This window comes from Amphiprion ocellaris, chromosome 17 (genome assembly GCF_022539595.1).
Source record: "Amphiprion ocellaris isolate individual 3 ecotype Okinawa chromosome 17, ASM2253959v1, whole genome shotgun sequence".
In the NCBI taxonomy this organism is placed as follows: domain Eukaryota; kingdom Metazoa; phylum Chordata; class Actinopteri; family Pomacentridae; genus Amphiprion; species Amphiprion ocellaris.
In genome coordinates, this window is record NC_072782.1 from 1,995,986 (window position 1) to 2,014,080 (window position 18,095).

Here is an 18,095-nt window from a genome sequence, read left to right on the forward strand (position 1 = left end):
TTTCAGTTTGAAATCACTTCATTGTTCAGCCCATGTTAAAGCTCTGCATGTGATTCCACACTTACACTTCCCCAGACTCGTCATTTTCACCTGAAGTTGGGTGTTTGACCGTCTTTGACAGCCAACCAGCCTGGCTGAGAGCATTTCCCACCATGCATCAAACTGTTTTATAGCTGTACTTTCCCCTCCTGTGTTGCTATTTCACAGCGAGGAACTAACTGCCATAACATGACATTCAATATTGATGCTGCACCATTTGCTTACACTCCATCTGCACTGCTGCCACTAAACTGGGAGCACCTTGATGCACCAAACTGAAAGTAAAAACTAAAAGCGTATAAAGACCTTTAGCCCTCCTGTTTGTCACAGCAGCCCAGTTCCTTCTTACCAGAGTGCATTAAGCTCCACATCTCCCTGTCATTGTTCAGGATTTAGGTGTGGATGCACACAGCTGCATTAGAAACGCTATCAGGACAATTATTTGCTATTTTCTAAACAGATTGCAACTTCACTGAGCTTCACTGATTCCAACTCTCATCCCAATTTGAAACCAAACACTTCAATCTCACCGAGTCATGAGGCAGGCAGACGGGACGCTGGCAGGTCTAATCAGTCGCTAAGTGCCTGTCCCATCTCATTTAACACTCAATCCAGGCAACTCAAGTCAACAACAGATAGCAACAATCTGACCGCCAGTCTCACGGTGCTCCACTTTACACAAAACAAGTGAGTCTGAGTGTCTCTATATGAAACACCAACAGCTACAAAGCAGCTGCCTTCCTGCTAAAAAAGATTCTCCCACCTGTGAGTGTCTGACTGCAGGAAATAGAGCTGCTGCATCTCACATACCTGCAAAACAAATGTTGTAATTTACTGCCGCTTTCCCTTGTAGGAAAACTGGCGCGAAGCTTAACTCGGTGTCACCACAGAGCTGGAAGACACTCTCCTCCTGTTCAGGGACATCTCAGGCGGGCGGATAACTGTCAGGTGAAGATAAAGTGAGGTTCTCCAGGTTATGGATGCTCTCCCAGTTCACAGAGAAACTGCAGGCATCCACCTGAAAAGACCTGCGTGTCCCAAAAATCCATAAACAATCTAAGGCTAGACATCCATCTCCGTGCACATTAGCAGTGTCATCAGCCTCCAGTGAGTCTTCAGATGATGGCAGGTAGCGGAGCATCAGCTACAGAGGGGGAAACTGAATAGTCATACTTGCAATGTGTTAAAAAAAAAAAAAAGCCCAAAATTAAATGGCCGTACTAATCATATTTACACCACCGCACATCTGATACCCCCACGATCTAAACTGTTCAAAATGTCTCTACAACCACCAACAGGAATTAAATTATTCATACTTGCTGCAGCTTACTCCACTGAACCGTGATTTTATCTCGCAAGCCGAATGGAAACACTTAATGTAGCAAGCCCAGATTTTTTTTTATTATTTCTGTATTAAATTTGATATGTGTTTGAGCTTTTTTTTTTCTTTTTTATGCCGTGTACAGAATAGCTCCCTATACGTTCAGTAGTAATGAGTGTATTTGTTCTTATTGCTTTGTGCATAATAAATGGAACTTTACAGAACAAGAAAGCACTTCAAAGCTGGACTCCCTGCATGAGTCACAATGCAATAGTTCTCCCATAAAAATGTGCAAACACAGCTAATGGTGCTCAGTAAAACCCAAGATAAACACTGGCAACAATAGTACTTGGAAATGATAAGAATATCTCCCTAAAAGAACTAAATAATAGAGATAAAAGTACAAATTTGTACAATTAACTGCATTTTACAGTACTAATGGATTTAACAAAGTGGTACAAGACCAAAAAAAAGAAAATTCAGTTTGTTTATGGTGCAAAGTCAAAGCAGATCACTGACAGAATGTTGTTTTAGGACTTGATCATAAATGTAAAAGTTACAAAGCTACCACTGATGATGGAGATAATGAGAAACTTATTTTGAAATATGAAGTATTTTTGGCCTCATTCTGCAGCAGATGGAGAGAGAGAGAGAATCAAATTAGAGCCTGACTGATATATCAGCTGAAATTATATTACACATAACATAATGCAAAAAAAGATGGTTGGGGTGGTTTAAACTAATGTCATCACGCAGTTTGTCTGTCAGAGCAGCTCTAACTCTAACTTTTACAACATTCTCAGCACTGTGCAGCACATGCAGCAGAGTGTGTATCACAGATGGTGTGGAGTCAAGTGGTGTCTTCACTGGAAGCTGTCAACCAGTTATACATGCTGGATTTTGGTTGATTTTTATGTGAAAATTCTGAAAGAAAATATTAGAAATTTTACTGATATATATGGAATCACTTTAGATAATTTTAGGATTTTTTGGAAGATTTTTACTTATTTTTTGAAAATATTTCCAAGAATTTTCTTGCCAAATTTGGCGGATTTTTTTTTTTTAGAAAACTCTTAAGGAAAACTTTTAAGGAATTATTGGAATTTTCCTCCTGAAGGTTTTGCAAATTTTCAGAAATTTGGGGAATTTTTTACAGAATTTTTGGATTTTTTTTCAGACAAGGAAACAATATTTTTTGGTGCCCTTACATGAAGACAACAGGAGAGTTAAATTTACTGCCCTTTAAATGCTCCAAGTGTCCCCAAACCCTGAATCCTGTGAGACATGTCTATTTAGGATAAAGAATTGAAAACGGTTCAGCCTAAGCTTTTGTTTTACGCTCCGAAGGAGACACTGCAGAGCGAAAAGATAAAAAAGCGGCGATGTGACAGTTGGACTGTGATGATGTTACTGGGGGCTCCGTGACAGATGATTCAAATCAGGAAATTTAAGGTGGCTGCACTCAATGTCAAAGAGTTTACGCCATTTATTTCCCCTCACCAGAGCAGCTCGGAGAAACCACATCCCTGAACAATTGGATGGAGTCACAGTGAAGTCGTAACGTGATTTCTCTTCTCTTGGCGCCCTCAGGACACCACAGCTTCCAAAGATGTTCCAAAGAGCACAACCGTGGAGCGTTTTCCTTCCATTTTTGAGACCCAGTTAATTACAGTCAGATGAAAGGTGATCAGATCGTCTTCCCAGAGGCGAGCTCATCAAACATGAAGCCTGCAGGCCTTGTCAGGATTCATCAGCATCTCCTCCACTCAGCCACTCTGCTGTGATGACTTTGTCTAGACGTGACTCTTCTCCTCTTAGAGATGGCAGGAGCTGACTGTGAAATATTGAACCCAGAAATATTACATTTGATTGACCATCTCCTGGTCTCCAGCTCGGTGGTTGTGCCTCACTGTGATGACGGCCTGAAAGTGACTCAACTGTCACAATGACAGAGTTTGCAATCGAGCTGGTAGTAAGAAGCCGGCCAAGGAAAAATGAAATATCGCATCCCGTTATCACTGCTGGCGCGCTGTTGGTGTAGCCATGATGTGGCCTTTCCTCCTGTATTTGAACAGAGCTGCATGAGTTATTGAACTTCCACAAATGCCAGAATTTTTAAGCTGCAGTAGCTGAATTAATACACAGCGGTTTCAAATCGGAGCAAGAGGAGATTTTTGAACAGTTTGAACCTCTGTACAGAAGGTTACAGCAAACTTTAGCTGTCTTTAATAAGCCTGAACTGCTGAATCATTTAATCCCGGGCAAATATTGGCATGTTTCAGGGTGTAAAATATGAGGATTAGCTGCTTTTCCTTATTGAAATCATTGGAAATTAATCATTTCTAAGTGTCACCATGGGCTCAGGCAACTTGCTCAGAACATAGTCTACCATCTTATTAAATAGAAAATAAAGTTTTCATTACATTATAATTAAAAAACCTGTAATAATATTTTGGCCCACTTAGAATAGTTTCTTACTCACACATTATCTTTTATTCTACATTTTTCCTACAGAACTAAACTGCATTCTCAATTGCACTTTGAGAGGAACATTTTTTTGCTGGATTCTGATTTATTGTGACATATCACTAATATATTTCTTTATTTTATTGCTTTACTTTCAGCTAACCAATCACATTTTGGATGGAGTAGGACTCATCACCATGGTAACCCAGAAAATGAAGGAAAAAGCTTCAAATGTGAAACGGTTGGATTTTAAGCCAAAAAACTTACTATTTTCTTAATTCAAACCAAGTAATTTTGGTGTCTAACTATTCTTTTAACAATTAGCTTTCACTGTCAACCATGGAGGGATGTTTTGATCAACATAAAGGTTTGGTGCCAGCGAGTGAAAATGACCAAGAATGATCTCTCATGGGATGTTGATGACTTATGCATCCATCCTACCTGTTTCAAAACTAAACATTTGATTCAAATACAGGTTAGTGGTATAGAAGCATGATGTTTTTTGGAGCTGCAGCTGTTTTTGGTCTCTATCTGCTGTTGAGAGAAATATCTCGCTCTTTACCTGCAAAAAAAAAAAACTCCAATATGTTCACCAGCTAGTTGCTAACTGTGTTGTGTCTCAACAGTATTAAAGCTCTGAAAGCGATGAAGGTAAAATGAGAGCAGAAGAGGCTGCAGGCTGACCAGCTGAACAACAAACTCTCCATGCAGCTGCACGAACCCGAACCGAGCTGCAGATTTGGGTGACAATTCCCTGTAGGTTCACACGCAGCACCCCAAACGCTGTCACAATGTTTTCACACTTTGCTGCATGAAAACCGAAAAACACATTTTGCATGGAAGCTCAGCATGACAGCGCTTGTCCAAACCACTCCTCCCTTTATTTTAACATCTAACAACAGAATAAAGTCTAAATATTTGGGTGATAAAAACGCTCCCGCTGACAGGAGACGATTAATATTCAGAAAGCAACTTGTTCATCAATCGCCCTTTCCACAAAAACTTCTTCCTGACATTACTGAGGGTATGTAGATCTCATTTTCCTCTTCCTCCTCATCTGCTGACTGCACCACAGAAGCAGAGATGTCCCATGGCTAACACTCTTGCCAACAGAGCATCTTTGTTGCTATAAATAGTCCGTTTTCAATCTTCCCTTGCAGCTTCCTCTAAAAAAAGTGATTCCTGGGACATCAAGCATTTTTCCTCTTCCACTGTAGAGTTTAACATTTAGTCGCTTGTTGACAAATCTACAGAGAAAGATAATCAGAGCCTACTGGAAGGGGTCATTATCTTCCATTAGAGCTCATTTTTCACATTAATGGAGTCTTTTAGAGGACTAGCATTACAAAGTTTCTTGCACAAACACAGGCATACACATTTAAAACTAACATTAAATAACGTTGTCATCTTTCCGGTTCCCCCCAGAGCCAAACATCAGACAGGACACTGACTCACAGCGGAGTCTGAGAAACAGGAAGAGACGGAAAAGACACGAGAAAGGGCACGCAGAGGACGAAAACGAAATAAAGTGAAGCCTAAATGGGTGGTTCGTTTGGGGGAGAAGAACTTCTGCTGCCTCTGATGGGAGATGCTTTAGAAACTGCTTGTCCTTTACTGACAAATCATCGCCTCCACACATCACACCTACCATTTGCACATACGGTAGGTTATTTATAGGGTGCAGTACGTGGATTTTCATGCTGCTTTTTATATTTTCTAAAGACGATTCTCTTCATTTGAGGTCCTCAGCCTCATTAATTTTGAATATCATGAACAAACAAAGTAAGAATCAATTACCAGGGCTATTCCCTTTTGCAAAGAAATTAAATTTAATAACTCAGCAAGCAAAGAAAATATGAAAAATGAATAATTTAGGAAAATGCTCCAAAATATATTTGGTAACATTTTAATTTGCATCTGAGGAGTCGAGCTGGAAAATGTGCTGAAGACGTGAGAATGTCACACAGAGAAGATAACAGAAAGTAAGTGTGTCAAAGAAGATCAGGAATATCCTTTTGGGGAAAAAAGTCTCATAAAATCTGAACTTCTGGAGTAAAAAAAATTGTTCCCTGGAGTGAGGCTTCACAGAACAGAGTGAGGAAGGTGGTAGGTTTCCGCTGTGGAACCAAAAAAACCAAAATTGGCGCTATATAAATAAAATTGAATTGAATAGAACATGAAGAGGAGAATCCAGGCATGAAGGAGAAGAGCTGAGGAAGACATTAAGCTCTCTAACCGATCATGCAAACACTCTAAAAAATCTTCAAACGTGTCTGTATTTCCACATATCAAGGGTTTTCCTCACTGCTGGCCTGAGTTTCACCTTCATTGTATTTGTCTCTGTGGCTCATCTCAAACCATCACCACGGCTTTTATCATTTCTGCTTCAGTGTCATATCTCAGACTGCTCCTTTCTCAACTGTTAAAACAACGCAGTCAAATTTAATTATCTAAAGAAAGAAAAAAAAATCTGCCTCCAGCTAAATAGACAGTAAAATGACAGATTAATGAGGTCGCAGCTTTTCTGTTTCATTTTCCTCTGAATACAATCTGCTGCTTTCATAATTCTTTACATCCCATCCGACATAAACACACTCAACATTTAGCATCCTGGTGAAAACATATGCAATGAAATGAGGCAGCGGCGGTCGATGCTTTACGCTACATCCCAACAAATGACATTAGCAAACAACCGCAAGGGCTTCAGGTGAATCTGCATATGCATGAATGTGAATTTATAAGTTGGGAAAATGCGTTTGGTTCCAAGTGCGCTGCGAGGCTTCAGTACGCGTCGCTGCTCCATGTGTTGAATGCTCAGTGACGCTTTGCCAGTTTTTTCTCACGATGCCTCGTAACATCTCCATATTTCGCTCTATATTTAGATCAAACGAGCTCTTGATCTCCCAGTGTTCAACTATTTTTCATAACTTCCCGGGAACCATCACTGCACCGTCCCCTGACCCAGCTGCAGATAAAGAAATCCTTCCCTCCACTGAGGTTTCACAACATTTCTACAATGTCAGGCTACTGTAGCCTTTTCATCTTCCTTGCATCATTTAATTCAAAAAGAAAGAAGCTAGAGCAGCAGTGACGTGTCTGGAATTTGGTTTTTGGACACGCATCATGTGAAGATGTGTAGAAAGTTAAAGACACAAGGCCTTCAAACTCCACAGATCACAACCGTATCATTTTAACAATATTATAAACAAAGACCAGGAGAAAAATGGTTTGAACTTATTCATTAAGCTACAAGCTACACAAGCAGCATGAATAAATACATTTACACACATAAATAAAAATAAATCAGCAGAATAGAATGATCTCACCCTCAGCCAGCGAGTTGTTGCATGGAGACATGTGGGCAGCATGTGAAGGACAAATATCACAAAAAAACAAAAGATGTGGTGGAAAATATGAGATTTCTCCAAAAGGAAGGAAAAACATTCACTTCCAACAGCTAGCAGCACTTCCTCATGCTGCCTTCTGAACAAACTATCCCCAGTACACTCCTATATAGAAGAAAGAGGTCTGCATTTCCTGTTTAAACCAGCCAATCAGGACAAAACGATTATCCAATTATATCTGAGACCCCACCTACTTTTAGAACCAATCAAAGAGCTGCTCTTGAGGCATTTCCCTTCTTAAAGCTCCAGAACAAGATGGCCTCTGTAAGGAGGAAACTCTACTAAGTGACAGCTTCGTTAAGTTTAAAGCCTTTTTACCAGCTGTTAGTTTTAATTAGACCTAACTTTAAGCTGAGCAATTCTCTGTGTAGCCACTGGAATTGTAAAATTAGAAAAAGCCTGTCATTTATGTCCACCTTTCTGGAAAAAACAGTAGAGGGCAACCAGGAAGAAGCTGCTCCCAGTGTCCAGCTTGGGCTGGGTATCACTGTACAGGAAGCTCTGGACTGGACTTCTCCTCTACCACGATGTCAAACCCATCAGACCTCAGAGCAGGACCAGACCAGGGTCATCTCCAGACCAGGGTCATCTCCAGACCAGGGTCATCTCCAGACCAGGGTCATCTCCAGACCAGGATCATCACCAGACCAGGGTCATCACCAGACCAGGATCATCACCAGACCAGGGTCATCCCCAGACCAGGATCATCCCCAGACCAGGGTCATCCCCAGACCAGGGTCATCTCCAGACCAGGGTCATCTCCAGACCAGGATCATCACCAGACCAGGGTCATCACCAGACCAGGATCATCACCAGACCAGGGTCATCACCAGACCAGGATCATCACCAGACCAGGGTCATCACCAGACCAGGGTCATCACCAGACCAGGATCATCTCCAGACCAGGATCATCACCAGACCAGGATCATCCCCAGACCAGGATCATCTCCAGACCAGGATCATCACCAGACCAGGATCATCACCAGACCAGGGTCATCACCAGACCAGGATCATCACCAGACCAGGGTCATCACCAGACCAGGATCATCACCAGACCAGGGTCATCCCCAGACCAGGATCATCCCCAGACCAGGGTCATCCCCAGACCAGGGTCATCACCAGCCTCCACCAGGGGAGGTCTACTTGCATGGATGGAGCTGACAAGATGAGCAACCCTCAGGAGATCAGCACAGAAGCCAAGGTGAGTTCGACAGAAGGTGAAAAATCAACATCCTGACAGGGTATAACAGGTTGTTTGTGAGTCCAGAGAGGGCAGACTTGTTCAAGCAACCACATTTTGTGCTGTCATTTTGTGTTTTCAAGGCAGGTTGAATCAAATGCATTTAAGAGAAACTACTGAACATTAAAACTCTTTTCTTAATGTCGTTGATGAAGCATCTCATCCAGGTGGAAATCAAACTTTGCTAAAATCTACACAAACCCATTAATCTTCGCAAAAAGACCAAAAGCTAAGTTTTGTGGCACCTCAGAACATTTGTTGAATTCTGTCATTACTATTGATCTCTTTTCTTTTCCTTAATTTGTACTTTCGGGCTGAATAACTGGACTTCTGATGCAGGATAATGACATTTAAAAAGTAGAGTAATCCTGCAAAACCATCATTAGGTAGCTGCTGTTTGTTTTTAATGATAGACGCTAGAAATCGGGACTGATGTCTTTTGCCAAATTATGCAGGTGTCAGATTCAAACCTGAATATTTTTTGATGCAGATGTTTCATTTGCACAAAGTAATGAAAGCTGCAGCGTGAAGTTGGGATTAAAGCTGCAACAGATGCTTGTTCACAAATTCCTCCTTCACATATTTACTCATTTAAATGATACTTTGCCTATAAAAGCTGTATTTTATTGAGGAAAAGTTAATGTTTATCTTCAATATTTAACCCTCCTGTTGTCCTCATTTACAGGCACCAAAAAATAGTTTCCTTGTCTGAAAAAAATCCAAAAATTCAGCAAAAAAATTCCCCAAATTTCTGAAAATTTGCAAAACCTGCAGGAAGAAAATTCCAATAGTCCTTAAAAGTTTCCCTCAAAAGTTTTTTTTTTTTTTTTTTTTTAAAATCCCCCAAATTTGGCAAGAAAGTTCTTGTATTTTCAAAAAATGAGTAAAATTTCACTGGATTTTGGTTGATTTTTATGTGAATGTTCTTAAGAAACATTTTTAACATTTCTTTTTTTCCACCAAAAAATGTTCAAAGATTTCCCAAAAATGTTGAAAATGTGGACATCAGAAGTTTCACTGTGAAAATATATATTTTTTCCCACATTTTCAAACTTTGAAACGGGTCAGTTTTGACCTGCAGGACAACATGAGGGCTAACCTTCAACAAGAAAAGTCACGTCCCATATCTCTACCGTCACAGCTGCTTCTTCCTGAACTCAGACTACACATGTGAGCACATTTAGCTTTTCTCTTCAAACACAAGATGACACTTTTGGTAATTATGGGCCTCTGCATGTCACAGTGCGTAACCATCGTCACACTGCCCTCCAAAAATAAAGCCTGTTCTGTGCGTAGCTTCAGAGGAACATCCAGTTGGCTCGGCTTGGTGAGAGCGTGACACGACTAATGCCGAGGTCGCCGGTGTGATCCCTGTTCAGGCGGCCATTGTTTTCCCACACTCTCTGCTCAACATCTCCTTGACATCAATTAGGCTGCTTCTTTGCCCTCTGTTCCTGCCGGCTTCACAGCGTCAGGCCTGTTGTTGTGTTGTTGTGTTCAGGGGTGTTATCTCCTGGATATTCAGACAAGGCTTAGAGCAGGGAGGAGGTGCTGCTTTTACAGATATGGTGTTTTTCATATTGTATGATTTGCTTGTTTGTTTGGATTTTGACGTTCAAAATGCATCAAATGTCCTTCAGCGGCTCACAGGGTTAAAGGGTCGGGCTAAATCCTCACTGTATAAAATGTTTGGACATTTTACGGTGAAAAACTGCCAAACCCTGACGGTAAAAATCTGTAAACTCTGAAACAGTTTGATGCAGTTTCTATCACACTGAATCACCATATATAAGGTAATCAGGAGAAAAGGGTGCTTTTTAGATTTTTTATTTCCTGACTCCTGCACAATTATTTAATGGAAAAATGCCGTAATATGTAGAACAATACTGTAATTTTTGCAGTTAATTCTCGAAAAGAATCCAGTTTTTCATAGTTAAATACACATATTGTTGTACTGGTAATGGAAACATGCTGCAATATTTATAACAAGTAACGTTTTTGCATTTCATGTAAAAAATACAGTCTGTTACCTGTCAAATTGATTTTGTGTTAATAACGGACATATGCTTTAATATTTTGACAACTATAACTGCAGTTTTTCCTGAAATCACACATATTTAATGTTAAATATGCTAACTGTTATGCTGATGATGGAAAAATGCGGTAATATTTATAAGCTATACAAACTTTATTTTATATGGCATTTCCATGTCAATTTTCAAATTTTTAAAGCTAAAACTTATTTTTACAGCATAATATGGAATAAAGCAAATTTTTAAACCCTAAAATTAACAATATCAGTACATTTATTTACCCTAAATGTAGAAAATATTTTACGCTTTTTAACAGTGCTGGGTAAGTTTTTTGTGGTGCAGTAGGGCTGGACCCGAATATCCAAATATTCAGTCATTGTGGTGGTATCCGAATACTAATTTTGAGATCCGAATACTCGTTGACAACGTTGTAGGCGCTCTGTTTATGCTCTGGTTGTTTATTTTTCATGGATGGACAGCGCACGCTGATGACGTTTTATTCTTTCATTCACGTGGACTCATGTACATCGTAGGCTGAGATTCAGCTGCATTTTCATCGTTCAATCTGCACAGAGTAAACTAAATTATTAGATTCATGTCATACTGTGTAGCAAGCTGTGAACTTAGAAGACTGTTGGAATCACAGTGTAGAGAGGTCTGAAAACAGTGTTCATTTTTAAGAGTTTGCTCGATATTTATGGAATACTTGCGTGTCCTATTCACTAGAGTAACTGTAATCTAAAGTAACTCATTTTCAGCCATTTTTGCACAGTTACTTTTGTATTGTTGAATACAATCATCTTGTTTTTAATGTTATTGAAGTGTAAACAGTTGCTTTTGGTCTCATTTATGTCTATGGAAGATAATACAGATTTGGTGTTGATTAATGAGCGATATAACTGTGGTGAAGATTTTCCTTCTGGCCCCAGAAAAGCCACAATCAGCCCTGTTTCTAGCACACTGCCTGTTTTATTCTGCCATGCTGCTTCAAAGAAATAAAAATAGCGTTCAGTCAGAACAAAGCACATATTTTCTCACCTTATTAGCACAAATCTGACCAATTTATGAGCCAAAAAACATCAAGCCAGCATGTAAACAAAAGGAGAAAATGCCTCAAACTGCTCTGAGCAGCTCAGAAGCAGCCATTTTAATCTGTACAAAGAGTTCAAGACGAGCAAGTTTTGAATTTTTACCTTTTTATATGTTTGCATCCTCCAAAGATACCAGTAGTGCTTGTACTTTGCAACAGCTGCATCTGTTGAAAGCTAATGTTGTCTTATAGAGAAAAACACAGCAAATATCTCTATATCATAACCTGAGCTGGATGCTACCCAGAACGTGTCAGATAAGACTTTATTAATCCCAACGTGGACAGTGCAAATATTTAAGGAACACCAGTAGAAAAATAAAAATGAACCAAAACAGTCATAATTACTAGTTCTGATTGTTCAAGTTCCTCTAAATGGAAACAACAGTATTGCACATGAATCTTTCATGAATAGAAATACTGATAGAGAAGTATTAATTTTGCACAAATTACCATCTACACTGCAGAGATTTGCACAGATTTTCCCATAGGTAGAAAACTAAAGCTATTGCACACAGTATACGGTATGTGCTGCAGTTTTTTATACAAAAGTCAATTCAACATAATTTAGGGGATCAAATTTGATACTGAGAATAATGGAAATTCATGGTGTTGGTACCAACTCCAATTTTCTGGTATTAACCCCAGTTAACAGTTAATAATCTAAAAAAAACTTCACTCAACTGCAACCTCCTCATTAGGTCACATTCTTACAAATCATAGCGAGGAACTCGTTTCTATTCTGCTCTAAAAACACCAACCAGAAGCAACAACAAACCACATTCCCCTCAAAATAATGACATCCTTGTAAATCTACGTTTATCCACATTATCTGCCATGCTATTGCCTGCCTTGTGAAAAAACCAGTAGAAAAATATTCATGAGGTGTTCCCGGTGTTATCCTTCTTCCTCTCTGACACCTTATCACCTGTATGTATCAGCATTCTTTAAAAAAAGCAGGAGGCAGGGACACTAAATCTCCAGAGAAGGGCCTTATCTCACTCCAGGGCCAATCATTCCCCAGAGACGTCAAAGTGACAGATCTGTTGCCCAATCAGGACACCCCCACTGCACTAATAACACCGCCCCCCACATGTAGTGGTAATCAAATACCTGCTAGCTGTGTGTGTGTGTGTGTGTGTGTGTGTGTGTGTGTGTGTGTGTGTGTGTGTGTGTGTGTGTGTGTGTGTGTGTGTGTGTGTGTGTGTGTGTGTGTGTGTGTGTGTGTGTGTGTGTGTGTGAGAGGCAGAATGTGCATATGCAGCATATGTGTGTGACTGCATGTAATCAATACAGAGTCTCTGGTGTGGGAGTGGAGGAGACGCTGCATATCAGACGTGAGTTCAGAGGTCATTGCTTTCTGCAGCTTCACTACAACACGTCCGTCTGGTGTGGGGTTTTTTTCTTAATTTATTTTTTGCCGGTGCTTCCCTCTAATTATTTCTTGCACATTTTGGAGCACCACCTTCTACATGTGAGTGTTCAGTGCATTTGATGAATGCAACAAGAAAGGGAAAAGAAGTAGTCACTCGCTGTTGTCATGAATTCCACATGTATATTCTGATTTATAATTTGCTATGTGAGGAAGAAAGCATACACTAGGGCTGAAATTCAGTCTATCAATCCTCCAGGGATGCTCTAATCTGCTGCAGCCAACCCTCCTTCACCTGGAGATTTCCGATGATAAGACAAGCAGAAATAGAAATTCGGCCTAGCAGAGCTTTATTATAGAGCTGCAGAGCTTCCCTATAATGTATAATATGACAGAGACCATGACAAGCGTAATAATTTCTGCATCTGAGCAGACGTCTGCTAGAGTCATAAATTCCATCATCTGTCCGAGTCTGCCGGAGTCTGCATGGACGTCCACACAGAGGTCAACCTGCAAGCCAAGATTTCCACTGCGTATTTATGAAGTGATTCCTCCAAGCAGACTAGAAAGTATAGCAGCAACTCTGCCTCCGCCGTGTCTGCAGCTGTCCATGTGCATCCACAGGGCAGCATAATCAATGTTTCAGCCACGCAGGAGGCACAAAGACGGTACATAGTTCACTGTATCTGAAGCAATGCTTTAAATCAAACCTCAATTATGATGAAAAATAGAAGCCAAACTGGAGCTACCTCAAGCCAAAGATGCTAACTGCTCCAGAAAGTGTCATTAATCCTCGTTAAATGATAGATAGATAGATAGATAGATAGATAGATAGATAGATAGATAGATAGATAGATAGATAGATAGATAGATAGATAGATAGATAGATAGATATTCTACAATCACATTGGATCAGTCCTAATGTGATCCTGAATGTGACCAAGAAATAAATCTACAATAAAGCTAAAGTGACACAGCTGATGGATTTTGTGTCAAAACAAAGATGTCAAAGTTAAAACTGTGACATATTAATCACAAAAATGAGTAACGATGACCACATCTCTGACCTGTGATGACAGTAACGCTCATAATAAATCCTGTAAGTGCTTGTGGATCTCAAAAACCGAGACCTGACATCAGAATAAGTCCTGCTGCTGCTGTCGTCATGAGCCAACATCACTACAGTGCATCATCGCCAGAGACAAATGATGTCATAGTGACTTCATCCTGCTGTAAACGCTATAAGAAATGACAGCATTTCACTGAGCACACAATATATTAAAGATCTTTCTCTCCTGTGTGCAGGAGTTGTTTGCATTTGCTCACTGTACAAAGCAACAACCTACATAGAAATGCAAAAAATGGCTTGATGGGTGTTTGCCAGGAGCTGTCCTGCGTTCAGCGGATCCTCCTGACAGCCAAAGGAAGGCTCACCTGATGCCCAGCCACCTGCCATCTGTCTGCTGAATAATACCATGACAGGGACAAGCAGGAGTACACCTGTAAAATGTGAACACCCACAGCAACACAGTGAAAGCTCCCAGCTACAAATAACAGGAGGAAATGTGCGGCGCTCTGGGTGGGTGATGCTGCCTTATTTTCAAGGAGGATTCAGACTGCATGCAGGCATTAAATCAGTTGGGAAGAAGAGAAGTAAAAGCAAAAAGTGCCTCTTTCTGAGGATTAATGTGCACTGAATTCAACACGAGCAGCACTTTTTGGACGCCACATAGCAACAGCACTGAAGTCTGCTAAATTGAGGCATTGCAGAGCTGGAAAACATGCACATAGTTCCATTTTCTGCCATTATTTTACATGCAAACTGCAGGTGATGGTACATGCTGCCATTTTTAACCATATCTGATGCCTTATGAAGCATCTGTGTGATAAGAGGATCAAATCAGGGAGTTATCAGATGTAAGGGGTTAAAAAAAATGCCCTGCCTGCCTGTATATCAGACATGTTTGAGCTCCATCTAGCCCACATTCAGCTCTTCACACGCTGAGGCCAAGGCTGCACATGCACGGCAGAGCATGGTGACACATGCAGCTCTGAATTCATCTCAAGGTTAACCCTCCACCGCTCATCAGGGCTCCTAATAAGCACGGGATTCCACTCATTTAGCGATGTGAAAGGCATCAACTGCGCCCTGCGTGTCTGTGGAAAAGGGGGGGAGCTGGTGGAGCAGAAATCGCCAGCCAGCCTGTGTGATGTTGGGGGGCGGGGAGACGGACCAAATATTTCTTAAGCTGCACTGAAAACACATTTATTTCTTTCTGCTCGGCAACCCAATGCACAAATCCCAGTTTGAGGGAGCAGCGAGGTGTCCAAAAAAACCTAATCTGTACGTGCGTAAAAATGAACGCGCCACAAGGGAGGTCACTGTTGCTGCTGGAGACAGGTGTCTAAATACCGATATCGATTCTGTGCGATCATTAAAACACATTTTACACACATCCTGCAGAAACAAAGCCCATCCGACACCCTGAGACCGACTCGGATCGGTGGAATCCAACAGGACGACTTGATTCAGCTCCGAACTTGCCTCAGCAACAGACAATAGCTGCTCAGTTCCTCTTCTTTCCTTCCACAAAGGAGCGCAGGAGGAGAAAACAACACACTTACCGCGATGGGATGAAGCAATAATCCAGAGAAAAAGCGACTCCATGTAAGAGGAATGAGGAGAGAATCTGCCTGAGAGCTGCACCCCCACTACTACTAGTACTACTACTACTCCATCGGCTCTCGGCTTGTGATGTGGATCACGCAGCGTGTGAGCCCATGAGGATGGATGCTGTGCCGCCTTGTCGGGGGGCGGGGGCAAGACGCGTCCTCAGCTCCAATGGAGCGGATTTAGTTCTATGTAGGGACCTTGTATTACAATCAAGTAGGGCTGTCTAGCCTGCATATTCTATACAGCCTGAATGCACACCTCCAGCTTCATTAGAAACACCACAGGACTTTTATTTTTATTTGTTGTAACCAAATTTCTTAATTCCAAAAAGGTGCGTTTCTAATATTCATGGAGCTTCACGTGGAGGCTGATTGGTTTCGGATGATCAATGGCTGCAGGCCTGCCGTTGTTTACAGAATAATAACTAATCTTATGTCCTATATTTATGTATATATTTATCATAACTTTTGTTCTAAATGAATTTAATCTCGACTGTTAGCAACAGTGCAACATCTCAGCCTTAATATTTATTTGTTTTTATATAAGTTACATTTTCTGTCATTTTTGCAGGGATTTTATCCTTAATGTTTAAATTACAAGTAAATTCACACCATAAATATTATTAGTTTAGTTTGTAACACCAAATTTATTTTCTCCTGGATAACACTTTTCCAATGTGGTTGTCTCTTTAAATGTGCCTTGACTTGTCCTCAATCATTTTATTCATTTTCTAAATTCCTCTGAATAAATTAAATTTGCTAATACCATACTTTCTTTGTTCTACTTCGCTAACCCATCCTTGACGAACATCATTAACCTGAATAGAACATTTGCTTTTTAATATTTTTAGGGCTGGGACTATAGCGTGTTAATTTCAATTAATCAATTCCAGATAAAATAACATGTTAAAGAAATAACGCATTTAATTGCACCTTTCTCAGTTCCCAATTTCTGGCACACCAGTAACACTGATGAATACTCCAGCCCAGTAGGGGGCAGTAATGAACCTAAAGTCTGTTTACCAGACATGAAGAAGATGCATAAGAAAGTTTGGTGAACAGTGATGGAAGATGAGACTGAATTGAGCTTGTTGGGCAAAAAGTTTTCTTTTAAGGCCAAGATTTATAGGTTTCACAGTAATAAAAGTTACACACGTAAAGTTCAAAAATAAAGTTATTTTAAATCGCCGGGATAAAAAAACAAACAACAACTGTCAAGGCTGAAAACTGAAGCCAATGAACCAGTAGTCTGAATGTGGACTGTACCACCCAGCTTTCTTCTCCCCTTCCATTACCTACAGGTTACTGTTTTTCTAGTACCTTCGCAAACAATGGAAACAATTTCCAGGTTCAACTTCTACAGAGAATTGAGATCATGCAGTGAGACAGCACTGCTAGTTTTTATTTAGCAAATTTGTCATTTTAACTGCAGTTCTCTCCTCCCAGCATTGAAACACTCCTCTAAAACCAACCCTAACGTAGCTACTTCTGGGGACACCATTGCTACATCCTTGGCTTAGCTCCTCCTGGTACAACTGTGATGGTTTCAAGAAATACAAACAAGCCAGAATGGTAATGAGGGGACTCCTGGCTAAGATAGGCAGCAGCCAATACAAAACACAGTTTTAAAATTACACAGTTAAAACATAATTAAAATACAAACAAAAAAAATTTAAATGAATTTACAAGCAAGTTATGAAAAACAAGTGCATGTTGTGGAAACAGCCTCAAGAACTCGCAGTTTAGATTTAAAAGCACTCAATGAGAGGAACTTGGTTAATTTCCAGTCTTTCTGCAACATAGTCCTCATAAACCTCAGAGAAGCATGGTAAACAGTGTCAACCACTGAAACCTAATATGGAAAAGGCTGCAGTTCCTCCAGAAGCCTGCACTGATATAATTACTGCTACTAAACACAATACAAATTGATTGTCTTGAATTCTGAACGTCATACATCCACACAAGGATTTAAGGTTTCCTTGCAGTGAAGCTCCCTGACTGTCATCTGTCTTTCCTCCACTGGGCTGTTTCTTGCATAATCGGTCCTTTCTCAGGGAAACACTCGACTCCCACCTCTACAGCCTGGTTACTTGTGGCGTTATTGCTGCTGCCATAAGTGGGACAGACACACTGCAGTGAAATCACAGTGCCCATCTCTGCTACAAGAAATTGCCAAAGAAACACTGGTGTGTTCAGTGATCTAGATTCATGGAGCACGCTACATTACACTCCATGCTCAGACTCCCCCTCATCCAAGCCTCTGTGGGTTTTTGTTGAGCCCAGTTCTTTCTCTCCTCCTCCCCTCGACTCTCATCTGTGGCCTTCAGCCACATTAATCAAGCTGAGCAGAAAAACTGATATTACTCTAAAATCCAGACAGTCAGCACATGTTATAATTAATAACGAAAATGTGATGGGTAAGTTTTCTAATAAATTCGGGATGTGTTTTGGAACTAAACG

General features: G+C 40.5%; 1 protein-coding gene across 4 annotated transcripts in view; it reads right to left on the bottom strand.

Annotated features, from left to right (window-relative positions):
* The window catches only part of plppr1 (phospholipid phosphatase related 1), a 93,412-nt gene that overhangs the window by 44,315 nt on the left and 31,002 nt on the right, over positions 1-18,095 (bottom strand). For 2 of the 4 annotated variants that reach the window (XM_023262074.3, XM_023262078.3), the window contains exon 1: positions 15,588-15,748. The exons of 1 other annotated variant lie outside the window; for it this stretch is intronic. The gene's annotated coding sequence lies outside the window, so the exon portion shown is untranslated. Of the gene's footprint in view, positions 1-7,152; positions 7,293-15,587; positions 15,749-18,095 lie in introns of those variants that run through there. One more of the 4 variants, XM_023262075.3, reaches the window with a different exon arrangement.